At 43.0% G+C, this 22,723-nt stretch overlaps 1 protein-coding gene across 2 annotated transcripts in view; it reads right to left on the bottom strand.

Moving 5' to 3' along the window:
- LZTS2 (leucine zipper tumor suppressor 2) overlaps nt 1–9,495 on the bottom strand; it is a 71,244-nt gene extending 61,749 nt beyond the window's left edge. For both annotated transcript variants that reach the window (XM_078599456.1, XM_078599453.1), the window contains exon 1: nt 8,928–9,495. The gene's annotated coding sequence lies outside the window, so the exon portion shown is untranslated. The remainder of the gene's footprint in view (nt 1–8,927) is intronic.
- Nucleotides 9,496–22,723: the final 13,228 nt, after the last annotated feature.

Consider the following 22,723-nt stretch of genomic DNA (forward strand, 5'->3'; position numbering starts at 1 on the left):
TGATCTTTAAAGATTCATATCCACATGAAAATCTATACATATACTTGAAAAGCTTACATTATAACATCTGAGGTAATGACTGCCTTCAAATAAATGCTGAGTTGTAAAATACTAAATCCACGTACAACAGCGATGTAAAATCAAGCTATGCAATCAATAAATATCAACTGGCGAAGGTAGCGTGCTTCATACGTATAAAAAAAACTATCCAACTAAAAAAACCTGCTTCATTAATATTAACTGGTGAAAATAAAAGGCAAGGATTTATACCCCTTTGGTGGGCAAAAGCGCCATATTTTGCGACCGTGTGCACGCGGCCTGTCAAAGTGATCTATTGGAATTGAACATCTGAGGTTATTTTAGATTAGGCTGTATAGCGATAGCCACACATTGATGTCCTTCGCTAGCGCTGTACCTTGGATTTGTCCCGGGCGTACAGCCAGCTCGCTCGTACAGGCCTAGCATAACTGCGAGGTCTGTTACATAGGCCGCCACATTCACCCCGATGCCACAAATATGAAATTCCACTCCTCTAAAATGTGGCCTACGCTTTTAGCACTTGCCCACTGTGTATCACGTATAAACATGCCATAAACAGAACAAAGCTGCAGGAGCATTTCATATCGAGTGGCCTGCGGCCGGATAGCGTTGCAACACACATTATGGACAGAATGACCCTGACCCCACGATGTTACGTGAGAACCCATAATTGGCACAGAAAATATTCATAATATTAAAGGGCAGCGGGCAGAAAAAAATTAGAAAATGAAATTGAAAAACAGACGCATAACTGTTTCACACAGTACTCAAATTACTGTAATGCAATAGAGGCTTGGCGTTTTAGTTTCCACGGTAAAAAAGTATACATTTTCTTGATTCAGACAACAGAAATTATTCCCCCCCCCCCAATTGTAGGCATATGATCCTTATGGAGGTACCCCGGGGTACCAAATAATACAAAATGGGCCGAGGCAATTAGATATTTTATTTCTGGGACACTATTTTTTCCAGGGGTGTACTAAACTCCGCGACTGGGGTACCAATCAATCCGAAATCGGTGCTACTCCTCGATGTCGAAACGCAGCGAGGACGATTGCGCTGAAACCCTGAACGCTCGTACGCACCGTAGTGGTGCATCGTGTACAGCTCGTCGAGATGAGTCGATTGCCGCATCGCCGACCATCAACAGACTAAGAATGACTGCATCACGGACATTATGCGAGAGCCGGGGTACTATGTTATCCCGGGGTACCGCCATAAGGTTCAAATGCTTTCAGGTTTAGAGGTTGTATGCATTTGTGCCAGTCAATAACATGTGCTACTTTATTATCATCCCTGATCTATCCAGGACTGGATGAAAACTTCCCCAAGTGGTCTCTATCTCTCACGGCATTCTAATGCACCAATCCATCTCGTATTTGCAAATGAGCTGATTGTGTAACTCCAAGGTGGAGGACCCATCCTCCTTTGGCTGCCATTTCATCATTAGTTTGAACACTGGCCACAATACCTTCTTGTAAAGGGTCATGCCAAGCCCATGTACTTTTCTGAACAGTCCGTATGATATATTTACTGTCGTATGCGCTCCAATCTGTTCCTCTTCCATGCTCTCAACATACAGTAATTCTTAGCATGCACCTCTCCATGCTGCTTTGTGCACTTGAGCTTTTTGTTCCATTTTGTTTGTCAGTGATCGATGATGACCATGTCATAGCTGGGTGTTGTACAGTCACTGCCCGAGGTATATGCACCCTCGTGTGTTTTCCAGCTGTGTCCCTCGAACAGATGTATTCAGATGTTGACAACTTGCACGTGATTTAAATTGTGCTCATTCATCTAGAGACCCACTTTGCAGCTTTCTTTATTAAATTATTGTCTCATTTCCTGTACGGTCGTTTATTTCGATTGCTTGTTATGACGAGCAAGTCATCGGCACATCTCAGATGGTTCATATTTCCTCCGTCTATATTTTTCAGTACAATTTTGAGAAGTTATCTTCGAATCTCACTTTAAATAAGTAAAATTTGCATGTCCCCTTGTTCCAATTCCCTTTGCAATACTGGTAGAAAGAGTATTTTGCGGATTTTTTTTCATGGTTTGTGAAAGTTTAGGTGACTGCATACATTTCCACCGAGTTGGATGACTTTTCCGTGTCTACAAATGCCAGGCATAATTGGTCATTAGTGTTCATTTTTTATTAATATTGTCATCTTTGACAAGTCATTTGGCAATAAGAGTGCTCAAAATGGTGCCCTCTCACTTTGATGGTGCAGCACTTCATTCTGATATGCAACAGCCTATTCATATTATCATCATGTACGGTACAGCACTGCTTGCATCAAGTACGGTAATGTGTGACCGCGAAATAAATCTGGGACGTCAATGTAATCCTAACTTTAGTCGGTGGGATTTTTTGTTTTTTTTAAGAATGGAATCTCATTCTCGAACATGCGGGCCACCTCCTTGCATTTGTTTCAATAGTTACACAGAAGACATCACCCACTGCTGGAAACATTCCTTGGACTCCATTGGAAGAAAAAAAGCAACTCTTTGTAGGCCTCATTAAACTTTGAGCTATGTGATAATCTATAAAGAATGTTTGCCATGACTTCATCTCTTCCAAAAAGCACTTCAGTTCATGTTTTTTATACGTTTCACTGATATGGCCCCTGCGGTGACTGCAATCTTTACGGAATCATAAGTACATGCCACCAACGAGTGTCGGGCAACGCCAATCAGCCAATCAGCGTTTGACTATAAACAAATAAACATATGACTGATAAACATCAAACTCATTTGACTTCTTCTTTGGTGAGGCTATGCAGCAATGTGCATCAGGACCTGGCTGCAATCAGTCAATGTTGCCCACAATGCGGATCTGATAGAGAGAGCACTCCAACTTGCATTGTTGTCCAGGGACTGTTTGGAGGCGTCTTGACGACATGTGCTATGCACATCATGCACATTGTTACTTGGTAGACATTGCTTCCCCAGTTGTTATTTGAAGCATATTTGGCATCAGTCAAACATTTCCAGGTACCGCATTAACATAACTCAAAGGCCAATCCGTCTGTGGGTATTTTTATTCTTTGTGATTAGCACGGTTGGATACGTACGGTGTGAAAGAAGTTCAACATACATTCTACTGTGCCAGCTTTTTTTTTTACTAATCTACGACAGCACAGTTCGTATACTAAAGCAGTGTTTCTCAACTGCGGGACTCTCTTGACTTCCCACGTTGCAGCTTTCCCCGATCACCAACCATCGGATGCACGCGGGGAGCCGTGCAGGCTTGATTTGCATGTGAATATAAAATACTGGGTTCATCGAGAAAATGCGGGCTCGTGGGGGAGCGCGGGAGGGATGGGTGGTCGCGAAGACTTAAGACAAACTACGAGGGCATGACGGGGGTAAGCTGCCATTTAAAACGTCTGAAATTGTGATTTTTTTGTTTAACATGTATCTGTTCTTTTTTTTTAAACAGCTATGCACTTGTAAATCTTAGCTGAAACGAATTTCTTTATTACTGCTTTGTGTTTGTCGTCCTTCCACCGCACCTCCGATTAGCATGGTTGGCTACATACGATGTAAAAGTTCAATATACATACATTTTGACCGCATTGTTATGCCGTTATCCCATTGTTCACTCAATTCCTGCAAAAAATGCCAAAACAATCAACTTTACCATCTTGCGCCCTCTATGTGTCATCCTTCTAAAAGTCTAGAACTGTAATAACACAATAACCATAAGTAAAACCAACGATTGCCAACAGCTGCATTACTCAGGCCAAGCCCACACTGAAAGACACATCACGTTAAAATACAGTTCTCTGTAGTACTTGACTTGGAATCTTGCGATAATTGTATTCTCTACATAAGAAATTGAAAATTTAAATACAGTACCTGTATCTCCCATAACACAGCAATGCCCTTTAACCAGGAGAGCACTACTGAATATCAAGACTTTCAAAGGAGGGGTCCCTCTTAAATTTGGATTTAAAGCTTTCGTGACTGCAGGGATTCATCTTCTTGGTTCTTTCGGTAAAGTCACGTAGAAGGGAAATAATAAAATAATAAAAATAAAACATAATAAAATATTTCTCACGACGTTTCGGCCACAACGCAAGCAGCCGTCCTCAGGTGAAGAACAGGTCTGTCGGAAAGACCTGAGGACGGCTGCTTGCGTTGTGGCCGAAACGTCGTGAGAATTATTTTATTACGTTTTATTTTTAGAATTTTATTATTTCCCTTCTACGTGACTTTACCGAAAGAACCAAGACGAGGGTCCCCCTCTTGTTTGGCCAGTGCCATTCGCGCATGTGGGAGGAAACCGAATTGCCTCTAGAAAACCCCAAATCTGCTTCAGACACCAAGACACCAAGGTCTCAAGCTGTTAAGAGCCTCACACGTCGGTTCTTTGCCGTTGCTGTCTAGGCGTGGAACTCTGTCCCGTTGCACATCCGCAAGATCAAATGCACTCTGACCTTTTTAAAGAAACATCTGAAGGCCTATCTGTCTGAGTCAGGCTTTCAAGCAGCCCCCGAGTTTGGCTCCGCACCTCTGAGTTGTTGACTTTTCTGCAAATTCTGGCGCTTTATAAATGCCATTATTATTAATGAGAGGGTAACAGTCGAAGCATTCCAGATGTATTCAAGAAAAACATATTGTGCTGCTATATACTGCACACCCTTCCAGTGCAGGACGAACCAGGCTCAAACCTGCTTGGCTTCCAAAATCTGACGAATTATTTGGCGATGTTGAGTTGGAGTGTTGCACAAGCACAAACAACAACAAAACACATTAGTCAAAAACACATTACTCAATGAGAAAATATATAAAATTAAGTTGGTGATGTTTCGGGCAATGGTCGTACTTTACAGCACATAAACAGAGAGGGCAGACAGACAGAGTTGGAGACAACACCATGGAACCCAATGCATTTTAAAGCTTGTTTTCGGTAAGACAAACCCTTCAAAAATCTAAGTATTACGAGATCAGGCACATTCGGGGTGATTTGGTAGTACAGTACTGTGTAAAAAGGGCAACGTGTAGACTGGTTTGTGCAATTCGGCAAACAGTTGGCACTTGCCTGTGAGATTAACCATCTCACTTCTCTGGTTAAAACACATTGTCCAGAGTTAGGGGCACTGTTTGTTTCCAGAAGCTCTGTGGTGGTTTGCTAGCAAGGGCATGTGTATGTGGGGGGGAGGGTAGTTATGTTCCCAGATACCTCAGGTCAATAGATCAAATAAATCACGTTCAATTTCAGTTGTTCATAGTTATTAAAGTTGTCGTCTTCTACAAAACCGAGTTATCTGCATAAATATGACCAAAAAAACCCAAACTATGTTATACTGTTGTGATATATTTAGAATTAATTAATCAATTAATATTGATGCTTAAAATACATGACAGATGCATCGGATTACGTGTGCAGTAAAAATCTTGATTCATTGTTTTATTCTGTCCTGGGTCACATAAACCCGCCAGGCAATGGAGGCTGTTTCATTCACCAAAATGAAAAATTCATTATTTCATAGAATCACGATCCTGAATCCTGACAAACGAATAATTACACCCTTTGTAATCACATGCTGATTTTTTTTATATATATAAAACCAAGTTTAAAACCAGTGATACTTACTGATTGTTATGTCTAAGTACTATAACTTACAAGTTAATTAATAAAACATGTAAACATCTACAGCACTGCAGGATGTGCCTGTATTGCACAGTAATTTATAGACAAACACGAAAGATATCCTATTTTGCCATGTAGGCTACTGGGACACGTGCGGGTAGAACGCTGTAAACTAGTAAGGCCGGAGACATCAGGATATAGGGGACCAAGACATGTATCCCAATTGCTGAGATATACACACACACCGTACGAGTGACCCATTTTAAGCTGAACTTACTTCACAGGAGGCCCAGACCATATTCAGAGCATTGTTTACAACCCTTCGTGTCACTGATAGATGAAGCCCTGTCCTTACCATGTCGGTGAAGGTTGTTTGACCATACTTCACCATGATAGTCAGTTTTGGCTGGTAAAGGGGGTTGGGGAGGGTACCCAGGATTTATTCAGATAACCGCTCGTCACCGATGTAAGTTGTGGACTGAAATCAACCTCGGGTTGCTGCGAATCATAGCGTAGTGTGCTAACCACTGCACTCACCACACTATGTTAAGATACCAATTGCCAATTACATCAGTTTATGTGCATGGCCAGTAATTTAACCAAGTTCACAGGATCATAGCATGATGCGCATACCATTAGGTCCCACCTCTGTGAATCACTAAATACTTTTTAATGTGTGCTGGGTAGACGTGTTTTTTGTAGGAACAACACACCCTATTATTAGAGAATCCAAAACCAGCTCACTCTGGCTTTATTGTAAATAACAAACTCATGTACAGCCCTTTTTCAGTCCCGCTGCTGAATGAAGCCCTCTTTGGTCAAAAGAGGAGAGGCCTCACGACCAGTAGTTCACATGTCACTTTCAACTATTAATATATTATCAGCTCTTTTTCAGAAGCGACCTGACCGAAAATGATAACTCAACGAAGTGGCTTATCATGCAGAAATCTATAGCGGCAAAATACTCTAAACGCATGTTTTTAAATGTGGAGGGAAAACCCGGAGGACCCAGAGTAAAAGCCACGCGACCACCAAGAGAGGGCACATGCAAATTCCAAATATACAGCGGGCGTCAGGGTCAAAATCGAACCCACGACCTCCTGCATACCAAGCTAGCAAGGTAACATCTCGCCACCGCTGGGCCCTGCCACCGATGTTATTTTTTTAATGGGTGGGAATCAAACTCATAGAGCAGTGGGCTGCACCGCACGTGGGAAGAGTGGTGATGCAAGTATTCGTCAGCAGACAGCTTAGGCTGCGATTCACCGCTGATGCCGGCTCCGATTCCTCAGCAGAGCGCTTTTTTCTCTCCGTATGTCGACCGCACAGCTATGAAACGCTGGGTAATTCATCTTTGCACGTGACATTTTTAGGAAGCAAAATTATAACATCTCAAGTTGTGTTTTCACACTTTGGGATGGCATAATGGCATAGGGAGTTACATTAATTTTGCAGTATTTTACTATTGAACATATATTCATGTCAGTCCTTTCACTTACATTTGAAATGAAGCAGACTCCACGGGTGCAAAATCTGGACCACAGTTTCATGTGGCACAGTTGTAGACTCGGTAGTATTAAAGAAACCCAAACATATTGCATCGAGCACAGTACTGCATATTTATCAATATCGCAATGTTTTGTAAACAGTACAACGATATATACTCTGCATGTCTATGTATGTGCATGTACGTTACGTATCTATTAGAAAATAATATTAATCAATTTCCTATTCTGATACATTTTCTACAATATTCTTCAAAACATCAACTCTACATTTTGTGTTTGCGTAATCCCATTCCTATCCCTATCACTAGCTGTAACCATAATGATAATCCTAACACTCATATCCATCCATAATCCTAAACCTAACACTAACCAGAGCCCCTAATCTAACACTAAACATAACCCTAAACCTAACATTAAACAATGGCCTAAAAACAAACTTCTAACCAATCATCTACCCAAACATCTCATAATATCCATAACCTAACCCGACTACAGTAATACCCATCTCCTTAAATCTATCAAAAGCGTAAAATTAAAAGCTAGCCAAGCCAGCCACAATCCCACCGAAGCCCTTTCACCACCCATAATGCCCCAACACTAACGCCAGTTCAAGTCCACATCTCATTTTTGTTTCTCTAGTTGGAGGAGTGAATGACGGTTGCATATACACGATACTGTACTGCATACACAACACACCAACACAGCTTGCACCTTACAGGAAGCCCGAGACAATAATATTTCACATTCGTAAACGTAAGAGGGCCATCAAAGACCTCGTCAGACAATGGCTTTTAGCAGCAAACGTCAACGAATGCCCGCACACGGTTTTTATCAACCCGTCTGAATGACTTGACTGTCCATGCAAAAAATAACAAGGATGGGAAATTGTAAAACACATCTCACGGTGACATCATATCTAGAATGTGTATGTCACGTACACCACAACATCATCTGCGTGGCACGTACGAACCGACCCAAATCAACGTTTGCCGTCTTCTACACATACAATCTCGTTTAAAAAAGAAAACAACACATTCCCGTGTCTTATGAATGAAAGAAGATCCACCAACTGGCAAGCAACGCGTCGTGCAGCTGCTCGCTCGTCACAACACCACCACCACCAGCACCGCCGCGTTATATAACAGCGTGGTCACACTGGGGATGTCGTGCTTGCTCTTCTTGCAGGGATGCGTTCCTCTGTGTTTTTAAAACGCTCAACGAATAACGACGACGACACCGGGGGATGAATGAAGCAAACAATCGCGAACGTCTCGCAATATCGCTAGACAAGGCGTCCGCTCTCTGATCAATTGCCCATTGCGTCACGCAGTCGGCAAGATAAACACGACGCGTGTGACCTGTTGGCTGCGCACATCACAGCATGCATATGCACGCGGTAGTTGTGCGATTTAATTAAAACGCACACTTGATTTTCGCCTATTTTCGAAAAATAAATGTCAAAATGCGGACAATTGCTTTTACAGTCCACGGTACAAGCGTAAAATAATCTTTCGAGCTATGATATCGAAAATAAAATCGCTCCATTAATAAAATGAATTCAATTCATAATGAAAAGCTATGAAATCAGGAATGCTGCGAAGTGGTGCTAAAAGTGTTTCGAGTGATGGCACAGTCCCAGCCAGGCTCGAAGTGATCAGTGTTACAGCAGCAGCGGTGGCAGTAACGACGGAGAGTGAACGAGGAGTACGAATTCTGAATGTGTAACGCGAGCCACGTCCAGCGCGGTCGGTGATGATGGTGTTTCGCTAGTCACTCACCTGCACACGATTCCATTGCGAGCGCTGACGCAGATTCATCCAGAGCGGCTGCCACGCGCCTCCTCCGATGACTGCTCCTCCTCCTCTTGCCGCTTCTGCTGCTGCTCCCGACTGCAATAGCAGCAGCAGCGCATAGCCAGCCACGATATATATTCACAGCACCACCCCCCCAAATTGTGAGCCACGCCGAAGCCTCTCTCGTTCAAGCCCCTTCCCACTCTCGCGTTGTTCCTCTTTGTCCCACTTCCAAAGCTCTCCCTGCCCGCTCGCTTGTGTCGTTCCTCTTGCTCACATATACATTCTCTTGCTTACCCACCCTCCCCGAGGTCCTCCTCCTTTTAGCCGGAGATGATTTTGCGTTCTGTTTTGATAGAGCCGGTGAGGTTTTGGTGAATGGGTGGGTGGGTTGGCTGAGCGAGTGATGATGTGACGACGGCTATGGGATGGCGAGTTGAGTCGCGGCGTGGAAGTGAATGGAGGAGGATCCGGTGAGCTGGGACTGTGGCCGCACTGGCGCTGCGCAATGAGACGGGAGGCGGCGGTGGCGGCTGCTGCTGCTCATTGTGATACTAATGAAGAGTGCGGGGGAGGGACGGAGCGATGGAGGTAGGGCAGCACGGAGCAGGGGGGCCAGGGAGGGAGGGAGGCAGACGGATAGGGAGGGATAGGGGAGGAGGGAGGGAAGCTGGCCGGGTGAGAGGGATTGATTTTGGTGGACAAATGTAAAGGAGGGGCAATATCCGGACTGGACTTGCCATGAGCAGGTTGGAGGATGTGCAGTTGCTGTGTATAGACAATATATATAAACTGTAGTCACAACGCCACAGATGTGCGTCTCTCCCATACCGGTTTAGTAATTTTCTTATTAAAATAATATACAGTGGTAGTTTTTCCTTCGTATTTATTTAAAGTCCTCTATTGTTATATGTTTATCTTGGCCGTTGAGTCGTTGTTGTACCCTGCCTTCTTGTGCTTCCCTGTACAGTACTCGATTGTTGAGTTGAAAATAAAATAATAGAGTGGAAGCATTCACATTGAGATACACGGCCTGAATCCGAGCCTTGACAATATAAACTAGCAACCCGCACGTACTTTATAAGTGACCGCCCTTCCGTCCCAGTCAGCCAGCAAAACTTTCAATCTTACATACAGCCCTGTCTCTCTCACCCTCACTCTCCCTGTCCCATCTATTGCCTCTCCCATAATTCTCCCACTGCTTGTTGATTTGCCTCACTCTCCTCTTTCCGTTTTACTCTCCCTCTCCTCTCCGTTTCATGCCCTTTCACTCTTTCCCCACGCCTCTCCGTATTTTCCTCCTTCCTCTATCTCCCTCCCTCACCTCCATCTACGTCTATCACATGTGTAGGATACACGGCCGGCTTTATGCTGTGGAATGCAGGTGATGTCATCTCGCAAATGTGGACACGTTTCGCCCGCCAGGAAATCAACCAGTCAGGAATCCAGCCAACAAAACTTATTTCTAATACAGTATAGTATGCTATTTTCCACTCTATTGTGTTTTCACAGATAAATGGTTTGATCTTCAAGTGGCAGGAAATCCATCCGAAATTAGTTTATCTGTAGATATCACCCGAAAGTGGTCTCCTGGAAGCGCTACATTCATCATATTATCCACGTATTTTTGTATAATCTAGAAATTGCACAAAATGAATTAGATTAACCATGTTTATTCATGAATGTCTGCGTGAATATCATGGGTTATGTTTGTAAATAGGGACATATTGTATAGCTTGTATGGATCTGGCATACCTGCTATGCCAAATCGATTGGGCACATTCCCACTGACAAAAACACATCAAATAAAAGCTGATAAGTGTCTCTTGTGCACTTATGGAAATTGCAGGAGGAGGAACACATGGATCAGGGAATCAAACACTAATTCGAGACATCACATTCACTTAAGAAGAGTAGGTGGGCTTGGGCACACACACAAATACTGCACCTCAAAATGGAATTAGCCAAACTTCTCAAACACGACCCTGCTGAAATAGCCTTGAGACATGGGCCTTTGGCGAAGAAGTACAATGCTATTCTTTGGTTCTTTCGGTAAAGTCACGTAGATAGAAGAAGAAAAAAACCATGACGTTTCGATCGCAACACAAGCGGTCGTCATCAGGAAAAGGGGGGTTAAAGCCTCCAAAGGCAAACTGTTTATAAAGGTTTAAAATGGACGAAGCCCAAACATCAGCAACATGGGCAGGGCAGCTAATGTAAGTGATGGTCAACGACGACGCTGGTGGTGGGTTTCCACCAATTAAAGGGCTGCCAGGTAAAAATTAGCATGTTAATGTAAGATCGGTGAGCGGCCTCCACGGCGAGCGAGCTGAGGTGGCTATGTTAATGTGAGAGATTAGCATGTTAATGTGAGAGATTAGCAGGTTAATAGAAGATCACAGAGCCACGCCACGTCTAGGTCTGCACGCGGAGGTGGCTGTGTTGGTGTGAGAAATTTAACCTGTTAATGTAAAATCGGAGAGCCGAAAATAACAACTAACATCGGAAGGTGGCAGGATGGGAACATAACAGCCAGTTATGACTTAAACTGATTGATAACGTCCTTCCAATGATTGATACGTTTGTACCCATCCTCTCAGTTGAAATCGTTTTCTGTGTCTGTATATAGGAATGGCTTCATGAACGAGTCTTTGTTGATAGCCAGTGGGTTTGCAAAGTACCTTCGTCTTAGAGAAATCAATTTCGGTGTACGCTCACAATATTGCTCTCTTGCATTGTTACTCATGAAAAGACAAATAATTAATCACTACAGCTTACCGGGAGTCTCGCCTGGTCCTAAAGGAGACTGCATATTTTTATATCTCTGAACACAATAAAAAGCTACTAAACGTGACACCCTTGTTCATTTTGGGATAAATATACACTCGCTGGTGTTTATGAATCACATCAGAGTTAGAGGGTATATTTGCCATCTCAGTTGAGCGCATGGATCACAGGGAATCAGAGAGCCACAGGGGATTGCAGCTTGTGAAATATTTATAAAGAATGCGGCCCACACAAAGGCTTAACGTATTACTGGCTCAGATCCCACAATATCTCCGTAATAGGATGCTGAAACGTGCTTAAGCCTACTGCAGTAAACGTCTCCTAAAGGCATGATCTTTTCTTCATGTGCATGATTTTTGTTTACTGTGTTCAACTCGATGCATAAACTCAAGTGCTTGAAGTTCGGGGCAGCAGAGAGGCTGAATGAGTGACTGAGCTGACGGCATCAATAGCAAACAGCCCCTGAGCACATCCGTACTCTTTCTAAAGTGGTATCTGATCGAACACAAATTAGCACTTTAATATACATACCCTTTAAAAGTGAAAATAAAGTATGCAAGGAATGTACAGTTTTTACATACATGGACAAATATTAATGTTATCATGATGTAACAAACATTTTGCTCAATCATAAGATCATTATATCCTAAAATAATGTACTTGGTATGGTATAAAGTACTTATTAAAGCAACATTAATGGAGTAAGACAGAATAGCCCACCTCCCCGTTACAACAGAATTAACCTTTAAATTAAATATAATCATTGCATTGTTAGTTTGAGTGTGTTTTGCAAAATGAACTGGCTGGCAGCATACATAATTTCCACGTAACTATTCATATATTTTTTAGATTGGATAATTTAGAGTTGTATATCAACATTTGAGTACCTTCTATTATAATAATGCAGGACAAATGATGCAATATTAACCGAGCAACTACTGTTTCAGAACAAGTTAATAAGATTTGTTTTTACTTTAGCAATTAGATGGTAATGGACAGGAACCGGAGAAAGTATTGTCTCCGTCATCTCGAGTTTTTTTTTTACGGCGAATTTAACAAATTTAACGGTTAGCCGGGTCTGCAGGCCACCCCGTGCCCACTTTCTGGAGCCAAGCTATTTACAAGCCAAGACCATGACCCCTCACTTTGATCCATTCATATCCCACCGTTTTTGGCTGGAGAGCAGAGCAAAGCAAAGCTGGAAACAAACCAGAAGTTGGCAAATGCAGTAACGCCGACTCAGGCGGTGGCCGAGGTTGTGCGCTGTGCGACAACGTCAGGTCCCAATGCAGGCCTTTTGTGACAACAAATAAAAAAAACCACGGTGCTTCACAAGCTAACTCTGCGTGAAGGTGGTTGGTTGTCTCCACTTCTCTTTAGCTTTAGTGGCTTCAGCACCACTCACGTCTGGCACCTATCCGCTAGCGTAATTAAAACTAAACAACCGAGACCATATGCCTGCAGAGAAGCCGTGCTAATGGTGGGCAAGGAACAAACCCATCGACCCAACGTCAAAAGTCACTAAAGTCATAAAAATGCCACTCTCCGAGATAAAACAAATAAAGAGGCAGGGAAAAACAGTCTTTGTTTATAAGATGTTCTGTCAATGATAAAAATGATTTAGGACCTCATTAAATGGGGGTTACACAAACTAGTTCAAGGCAGAGTAATGTGCAATAGTCAAGGATCATGCGGGGTGCATTTGAAAAGGTAATTTAACGTTTGATTTGAATCTTTAATTATACTATTATCCCTTTAAAAGTAAAAACACCCACTGACTTATTTTCTAATGTAATTATTATTTGTTTATATATGCGCAACATCTGATCTCTGTGAATTCAGTATTTGTGTGCAGTATGTTTTGGGCATACACACTGCACAGTAAAAGCTACATATTTAAACCAATGCATTTATATTGTAAACAGATCCAATTGAGACACAGGAATAATACGTGACCAAGGAAATAGTGTTCACAATTGGTATACACAAAACAGTAAGTGTGCCAAATTAGCACACAATTATCATATTACACAATTAAATATTAAAATTGTAATTGTATTGAGTTCAAAGATATGCATACATAGAGTACTAATAACAACACTCGACTGGAGTAGTTAGTAGCTCACTGCGCTCTGGAGCCGGGGAGACCTGAACTCGATTTATGACCATGACAAACACGAGTAGCGAGTGATATCTCAACCAGTCCTGGGCCTCCACTCCCTTCACTAACCAGCACTAACCAGCGTGGTGAAGTATGGTCAAACAAGTGCCGTGACTGAAGGGTGTGGGGAGGCCTTTATCCAGCAGTTTGTTGACAAGATAACTGAACTGTAAACAAATAATTGTGATAATCACCAACATAATGTACGTAAAGGCTACAAAACACACAACTATATACTATTTTAAATAAGTGAACTGTTGAGTCACTGCTGGGCTATATTTGCTAGCTTCTGAATATTTCCAGTAGTATTTTCCAACCATCGATTCAATTTGGGAAGTGAAATAAGTGCGATGAGATTTGAATACTGTTCTGCAAAGATCTCATTAAAGAGTGTTAATCGCTAGCAGATGAAGTCCAAAGAAAGCCTAAGACCTGCCCTGGGTCTTATAAATTACGATGTCATGGCAATTAAGTCATGTCTCCTCATTCAATCGGGCGTGATAAGTTATCTCTTCGCAGACCGGCCTCTGGACATAGCAAAAGGAATGGCTGTTTTGGCTGTGCCACAGATGCCGTCTCTTTCATTCAAGTCACGTCACACAGGCAGTGCCAGACATTTCGCATGATTCAAAAGTCCCGTGGCTGTCACCGAACGACCAGTGGGGCACATGGGGCGGTGTGGTTCTTCTCCTGCCCTTCCTGACCCGCGAACGCCATTAGCAGGCGCCGGCAATTTGTTCAAGAGAAGCCACTTGTCTCCTCTCGCACAAACAGCAGGCCGATTCTTCTCTCTCTCTCTCTCTGGGCTGAGATTTTAATCACCGAGCCAACTGTCGGGCCGAATTATAAATATTTCAGCAAAACATGATCCTGGTACAAACTATTCCAAATATCTGGTGACTTTCTGGAGGAGGGGGGTTCTTTTTTCCAAGAAATGTATTTGTCTTTGAGGTGGTGTGAGCTCAGCCTATAGCTGCAGGCTCAGAGGAATTGCTTTGCTTCTTTGTGTGTATATGTATCAGTGCATTGCTGCCAGCTAAATGTACATGTGCATGTGACACTGTTAGCGTGTGGTAGACTCAGCCTTAAATTATTACCTGGTGTGCCATGTAAACATCAGCTCTGGGAAGACAAAGGAAGCCGGGCGTGGTGTTGGCTACCCAACACCACGCTGTGCCAGCCTTCATAGGTGCTCACTAACAGCACTTGCCCCAACAGTTTGTCAAAAGCTATCTACACTGAGGCTGATTGTCTTTTGTTTTTTTTGTTCTGAAAAGTTCACCTTTTATTCAATGCACATGTGTAGAGCACCAGATAATTGGTGCTTTAAAGTTCGTTTTCATTACAATTCAGGCTTTATTTAATTGCAATCCTAATGTGAAGCCTGCCACCCTCGGCAAGATTCCCTCCACTGCCTTCTCATCACCACCAGGGTTAGCTACAAGATCGCCTGTCTGCCCGTTCCACCACACTTGTACTTTCGGTCGTCCACTGCATCTCTCATCGCTGCCGTCACCCTGCACAGCAGCTCACGGAAGAACTCACTGCAGCGTGACTCACAGCCTCCTTCTCTCCACGCCAACGTTCAGGGCCGTCAATGCCATGCCTCGTTTCTCCGTGGAAGCGTCTGTCATCTGGAACACCATCTACACCGACTTTTAAGAGACATTCAAAGACCCAACTTCTTTCAGGTGGTTTTCGAGCGGCGCTCAGCTTGACTCCACACCTCTGAGTCACGGTCATGTATGTCTGTGAGTATTGTGCGTATTATAAATTACATTATCACTTCTAATTAATGGTATTATATTGATTTTCATGCCAGATGTTTTACTTTTTTTTCGAGACCTCAAAGCAGCAGGAAAAAAAATACTGCATACGTATGACATTTTTTTGCATGTAATCTTTGGCGACAAACGTTTTACGATCAATAAAGTACTGCTGAAATTACACAATGCGCATTTGCTTCAGTTTCACACTTGAATGGTCATCGGCAAGCCACAGAAGGCTACATTGGTGATACTATCTGTGCCTATGTGTGAGCTAACTAGGAAGAGAACGTGAAAGCTGTAATTGAGCGGATGCAAATAACCGCCAATTAAAAACAACAGCGAGACACTTATTGGGCCTCCATCAGAGGTACCGCCAGCACCTGCAATGCCTTGATCTCGGCATGCGGGTGTCAGATTGCAAGCACATGGCACAGTTTGTGGCGACCACGCCATGACCACTGCAGACCCCTCTGAGAACTGCCCTAAAGTAAATTGCACAACGCCATTGCCCACGACTATAAGAAACTACAAAGAGGAAATCATTAGCAGGGAACTTTTGACATGATGTATCTGTAACATGTTTTATTTCAGCTCTTAGTCAATCCACCGCCCTATATGTACGTTGAACTTCTTTCGCATCGTACGTTGCCAACCATGCTAATCGAAGGTGCTATGTTAAGGCCTTTCTACGCGATGACAGTCACCATCATAATCATCATTTATTATTCATACCACAGCTTCAATACGGTGCATCTTGAGACGCCGTGAAGGTGGTTTGAACAGACCTCAGCATTGCTCGTCAGCGTGGGTTAATAAAGGGCCAGAAATATCAATGACCCGCTCAGAAATCACTCGCCACAGGAGTCGAACTCAGGCAGCTGCGTTCATAGCGCGGTGCACTGACCACTGTACTACTGAATTAAGGGTTATAGTGGCGTTGGCTTGTTGTTTAAAGTAGGACATCACTTTAGCCACGTCAAATCACTTGTCCAACAAAATATATTAATAGGTTTTCATTGGAGACCTGCTGACTGATTGTATAGCACCTGTTTTTAAAGCTATCACTATATTTTTTTTATCTTCATTCCTATAAGAGTTACTCGACTACATTTTGTACATGTGTATGTACGTATGTATGCATGGATGTGTACTTCTGTGTGTGGCTAACAGTGGTGCAGTGGCAAGCACAACAAGTACGAGTTTGAATCTCGGCCACGGCTAACATTCACAATCATTTATATCAGAACCGGATCTAGGCCTCGTGTAAGTTAACTCAGCCTCGAATAAAGTACCTGATGCAGTGTGTAAACATCAGCACAGGGGAGATAAAGCTGGTCGGGTGTGGTGCTGGCAAAACCATCACTTTGTTTCTCCATGCCAGCCTGAAACGGTGCCAGCTAACAGCACTTGACCAAATAACTTATGCAGGCTGCACATGACGTGACCTAACGTTCACAAAGAATTGGGTCGATATTGTGAGTTCACGACAGTCGTCAAGCTCTGTCACGGTGCCTATTAGGCTTCAGCCTACCTGGGGTCAGGTGGCGAGGGGTCTGAGTGACCCCACCTCTGCGTCGTTCCCTACGCCCAGCCAACAGCATTCTCTGAGGACCTTGCTGCTGGGCCCTCCGTGCGGTGAATGTAACGCCAGGCGGAGCCGCCGCTGCCCTGCTTGCCAAGCTCCGCGAACAGGGGAATGACGCGCGGCCTAATGCCGTGCGGGCGAGAAGGGGCTCACTAAATGCCCGTAATGGACCTGCTGTCCGGCACAGATGGACGGGAGACTTGTGCGGCGGACGGGCCAGGAGCACGACACACACACAGCTCGTCTCGGGGTTTGAATGCCATGCGCTTCGTGATGCCAAAAAACATAACCATTTGATTTACGTTTTCAACATGAATACACATAAAGCACATACAGCATCGTAGTTTTTGTTTAATTGTAGCTAATGTTTTATTCGATTGTATATGGTAAAGCATTATATACTGTATATTTCTTTTCACATCAGCCAAACAAGACAAATCAGGAATTTCCAGACATTGTGTTCAATAGCTACTGGAATTTTATCCAGAATTTTGTAGATACAGTAATGGAATTTTGTGGACCAATGCCAGGCATTCCAGAATGGCCACGTAACAGGCAGCAATTTGGGTTATTGGGGTTTTTTGTCCCACACAATGACACCTCAAACGTAACCGTGTCTGTACCGGGACTGTGGCTCAGCTTTCGATCAGAGTATGTCTCTGGCTAATACATCAACACCACTTTCAGCTTAAATATATATATAGCAAGCTTTGTTATGTGGCTAATGAGAAACCAAGCTACATGATACTTGGTATATGATACCTGAAAAGATCATTATCGAAGATGGTGCTATATATATATTAGTAACCTCTACGAGCTACTGATGATTTTTTCTACAGTATTGAACGGGTGTGTGGAATTGTTCCTAATTTGGCGACTTCAATATTGTGGCCACCTTTTCATCGTAAAATAATTTATCTGAACAAAAATCTCACCGCTGCTTTTGATAGAGCAACATACATTCCAATGTGTTTGATGTCATATAACCTACTATTTTCTTATCATTATCTTGGCTGAAATAGCATATGATTGATCGTAACATCCTGCAAAAGGTTACATAGAAAATGAATGCATATTCAGTATAACATTAATATTTGATTAGAACTATTATTTAAAAATTAACCTGTCTCACATTCGAGTCAAGGTAACAACATTTTATAAAAGGTTTGTGTATTATTATCACGAAAAGCATGTGAAGAATAACTATAATAATTTAAACTCCCTTTTACAAACTTTAATTTATGGAACTGTCCAATGTAAATACATTTTCACCGTATTATCTGTTTCCATCTATCCCTCCTATGACGATGTGGTTTATGTGATTACAGCCCTGCGGGGAGAGACCACAGGCAGCCACAACGACCATTACTTTTGTAGAAGTCCGCAGTGTGAGCCACTGGACTATGCTGTGTTATGACGCTCACTCCCCGCTGATATGAAAACAACAAAAATACAATAATACAGTGGAGGCATTGAACAAACAAAGAGCCGGCTTGAAATTACTCATTATAATACACTAGCCTTTTGCCCGTCCTAGGACGGAAGCTGTAATATTTACGAAAATTGTTTGCAGAGTATAATTGTATCTTGTGTAAATTTAATGGCAGTGAATCTTGCACAAAAGTATGTCATCAAACACTTCACTGCAGTTCACTGTAGCGCTGTATATAACTGACCTTCAGTTTGTTCAAATTCACTGCTATGATACTTTATTCTGTTCTGCTTTCGGTCGCTGAGGTTGAAATTAATTGGAAATCGATAGAATATCTGGAAAATCACCAAGAAATGTATATTTCACCATAATGTAGAAGCATAAATTAGACTTACCTTTTGTCTCAAGTGCTGAAAAAATAAATAAAGACACCAAATCCACTTTGTTGCTATGTAGAATTATTTATTAGATTCACTTTCAATAAAGATACGTGAAACTTAAAGCGAATTTGCCAACAAAATGTTTTTCTTTCCGCTCGACCTTCACGCTCATGAAGATAAATGATGGGGGGGGGGACATGTGGGGTGGCGTCACGCGCGTTACACACAAACACACATTCTTGGCTCATTATAGTCGCAATAATTGAAATACTTTGGTGTTTTCTTAATATGAACTTGTATTTCCTTATTCGGACTGAGCATTGTCAGTGTAAATGTATTGAATGTTATGTTTAAGGATTTTCTTAATATTTCTAGACTGGGTCGCGTTGTTTTTTGTATGCTGAAGCTGTCTTAATCATTCTACATTTGTCAACATCCGGATCCACGATTTAAAATTCAGTGTAGACGTACAGGATGCAGATGTGCAGGGAGCCAATAACCTTATTTACATCAGATTATATGGGTGACAAATCTTAATTACCTTCTCTTGTGTTGGGCTCTTCCGGCAGCTGCGATGAGAAGCATCGAATGTATTGTGTCCATTGGCACTCATGTTCGTGTTTACCATTATTGCAAGGCAGGCTCACAGGCAGCCGATGCTGCACCCTGGACTCAGCACAGAGGTGGGGGCTTCTCTGGCGCTCAGCACCACCACTGCACCACTGCCCTCTCTTTGTATAAACTTAGACCTCACCCTCAAGCCACATTGGTGCGTGGAATAGCGAATTTAATTGGAAGGCTGTCTGATGCCATGACCACCGGGAAAAGGTACTGGTGAGGGTTGCTTTGAATGGCAGATTTGTATATACAGTATGCTGAATTTTTTTTGCACCATGCATAACCAACCATGCTAATCGGAGGTGCGGGGCAATGACACAAAACGCAGTTCAAAATCAATGAGAACTGCTTTTTGTGTTTAGATTGTTGTCTTTCCCCCGTGTCTTTCTGTGCCAGAAAGGCACCACGTGTTTAAGCAAAATAAAATTGACTTGATTTGACTTTGCCATTTCCAAGTTACAAAATGTGGCAATTATCTCATGGGAAGAAAACGTATGATAAAAAAGGAAGAGGGAACAACTGCGCATGTAAATGCTTTTCTTGAGTGTTGCATTGTTATGCAACTGACAAAAAACAGACTTTAATGCTTGAAGGAGGACATATATTTCCCAGGACAGCTACCTCAAAAAGAGGATGATTTCGGGAAAACCGGGACAGGTGGTTACCCTCGGAGTGGCTCTGTACGCGAATTGAGCTATCAGGGGCTCGGCTGGGCTACTCACAGCAGCCCGACTGAGACAACTTGGCACCAAGTGGGCTCGGCAATCAAACCCACTTTCTGACTTACACAAAGGAGCTGCGGGCGATTTCCAAGACCACCCTTGGAACCAGTCATGATATCACGGGCTCAACAAGGAACACCATCAGTGGTCTTCCTTGCCTAGTTCGACTTCAGGGCTGCGTTTTTTGTTTCAAATAATGGAAAAAAATTGAAATATAATAGATCTCAACTTTGGATAGCCCAACCAAACCCAAACATTGTTTGAATTTTTGGAGTGGAAGCGGCTGAGCTTACAGAGGAGCGGAGCTTAGAGAGTCTCATGGCTCATGGAGCATGGAGGCACAAATCGGAGCCACAGTGTTGATGCTGAAACGTATTTCCTGGGCCACTGGGCCCACTTGTCAATGGTCATTGAAACACAGCAATTGCTTTCCCCATGACACTCGGTGCTATTCCTAGTCTATTACAAGGCCATTCTGGGATAATAGAGCCTGGTTCACATTGTTCATGGAAAATGAGGCGTCGGAGATATAAGAGAGTTGTTAAAGTAGGCCATGGATCATTTGTTTGCACACTCGTGATAACCTAGGTTGAAAAAGGTGTGTGTTTATACATATACTCACCTTCTTAATTGGCTCACACGGTTTGTCATTCATTGAGGTCCCATATTTGTCAAAACCAAACGTAAATGCCCTTCTCCCCCGAGGAGCCAAGCGTCGTATTAGTGACAAGGTGCAGTGAATGGCAGCTGCAATCCTAAACTTGATGCTTAAGTCTGAAAATGCAATATTGTGCCCATGGGAAATTATTGTATACACCTAAAAAGTGGCCAAGTTGAGCTGCACATCTTGCAACACTAATGTTATCGGATGGCTAAATGTCATCCCTACCATTACCACATGCAATTTAAAATCTAACCTTTCCGATTCGTGAATCAGAAATATAAAAACAAATTCAAGGGATGTTGCAGCTTGAGAATATTTAATTTCAGATTTGGTTGCAATGTTGGCCTTAAATTGAAGAAGGCTCAGATTTTTCCAGAAGCAAAGGGTGGAAAAAAATACTACAGGAAGTACACCGTAGCTAATGCAATGCATGCTTTATTATCAGATATTTTGGATGCCTAAATTGCATGCATAGCTCCCCTTAATCAGTCCAATTTTATCACAATTTTTGACAGCACATTTTTGTAGATAATGAACGAGTGCTGCTTCTGGCGTCTAATCGTGCCAAAGACCTTAATGTGCCACTGCTCCATTACAAACAAGGCTCCCTCCCTGCCCAACCAAACGCTACAATTAGTCTGTCTGGCGAGCCAGGACAGAAGACTCCGCGACGCATCTAATCTGCCGTCACTAATGCACCATGAAAGAATAAACTTTGGCAGAGCCGGCGCAAGAGGCCCGTGCCATCCGCGGCATCGCAGGCGTCTGTCGACTCCGCAACAGAACCAACTTCCACTTTAAAACATCGCCGTTTAATTGCCCGCCGTACCAATTATTCAATTACCATATTGGTATACAGTGGGCTATTAATTGGGAGAATGGGGGGGGGGGTAAGGAGGAGGGGGGTAACGAGGGAAGGGGGCGAGGGATTTGGCAGGGACTGTGGGGAAGGGAGGGTTGCGTGGATTCCCATTTTCCCTTTCGAGTTCCTGCTCATACCAACAACAAAACGGCGGCTGTTGGCAGCGTGCCAAGCGCTCTTTTGTTCGCTCACGATCCCCAACCAACTCACCCCGCCCCTACCTCAACTGGCCCCCCTTCAAACGGTATTCAATTCGGAGCTCCTCACCCACCACCCGGGGTTTCTCTTCACATTACAATTTTTTTTGGGGGGGGGGAGGAGGGGGGAAACAACGGCCAGTGCAGAGAATGTAGTGCCACAGAGTAAACTGTACGCCACGTATTGTTTTCCTATCGAATAGCGCGTTCACTCTGAACGACAAAGAAGTATGGCCCAGAGAACACGCAACTGCGCTGCAATTTTTCTTCTTCTTGGTTCTTTCGGTAAAGTCACGTAGAATGGAAATAATAAAATAATAAAAATACAACATAATACAATAATTCTCACGACGTTTCGGCCACAACGCAAGCAGCCGTCCTCAGGTGAAGAACAGGTCTGTCGAGAAGACAGAGTCTGAGGACGGCTGCTTGCGTTGTGGCCGAAACGTCGTGAGAATTATTTTAATATGTTTAATTTTTATTATTTTATTATTTCCATTATACGTGACTTTACCGAAAGAACCAAGAAGATGAATCCCTGCAGTCACGAAAGCTTTAAATCGAAATTGGCGCTGCAATTGTCAAAGTGCAATATGTACTGTTG

Source organism: Lampetra planeri, chromosome 12 (assembly GCF_965212315.1).
Source record: "Lampetra planeri chromosome 12, kcLamPlan1.2.h2, whole genome shotgun sequence".
In the NCBI taxonomy this organism is placed as follows: Eukaryota; Metazoa; Chordata; class Hyperoartia; order Petromyzontiformes; family Petromyzontidae; genus Lampetra; species Lampetra planeri.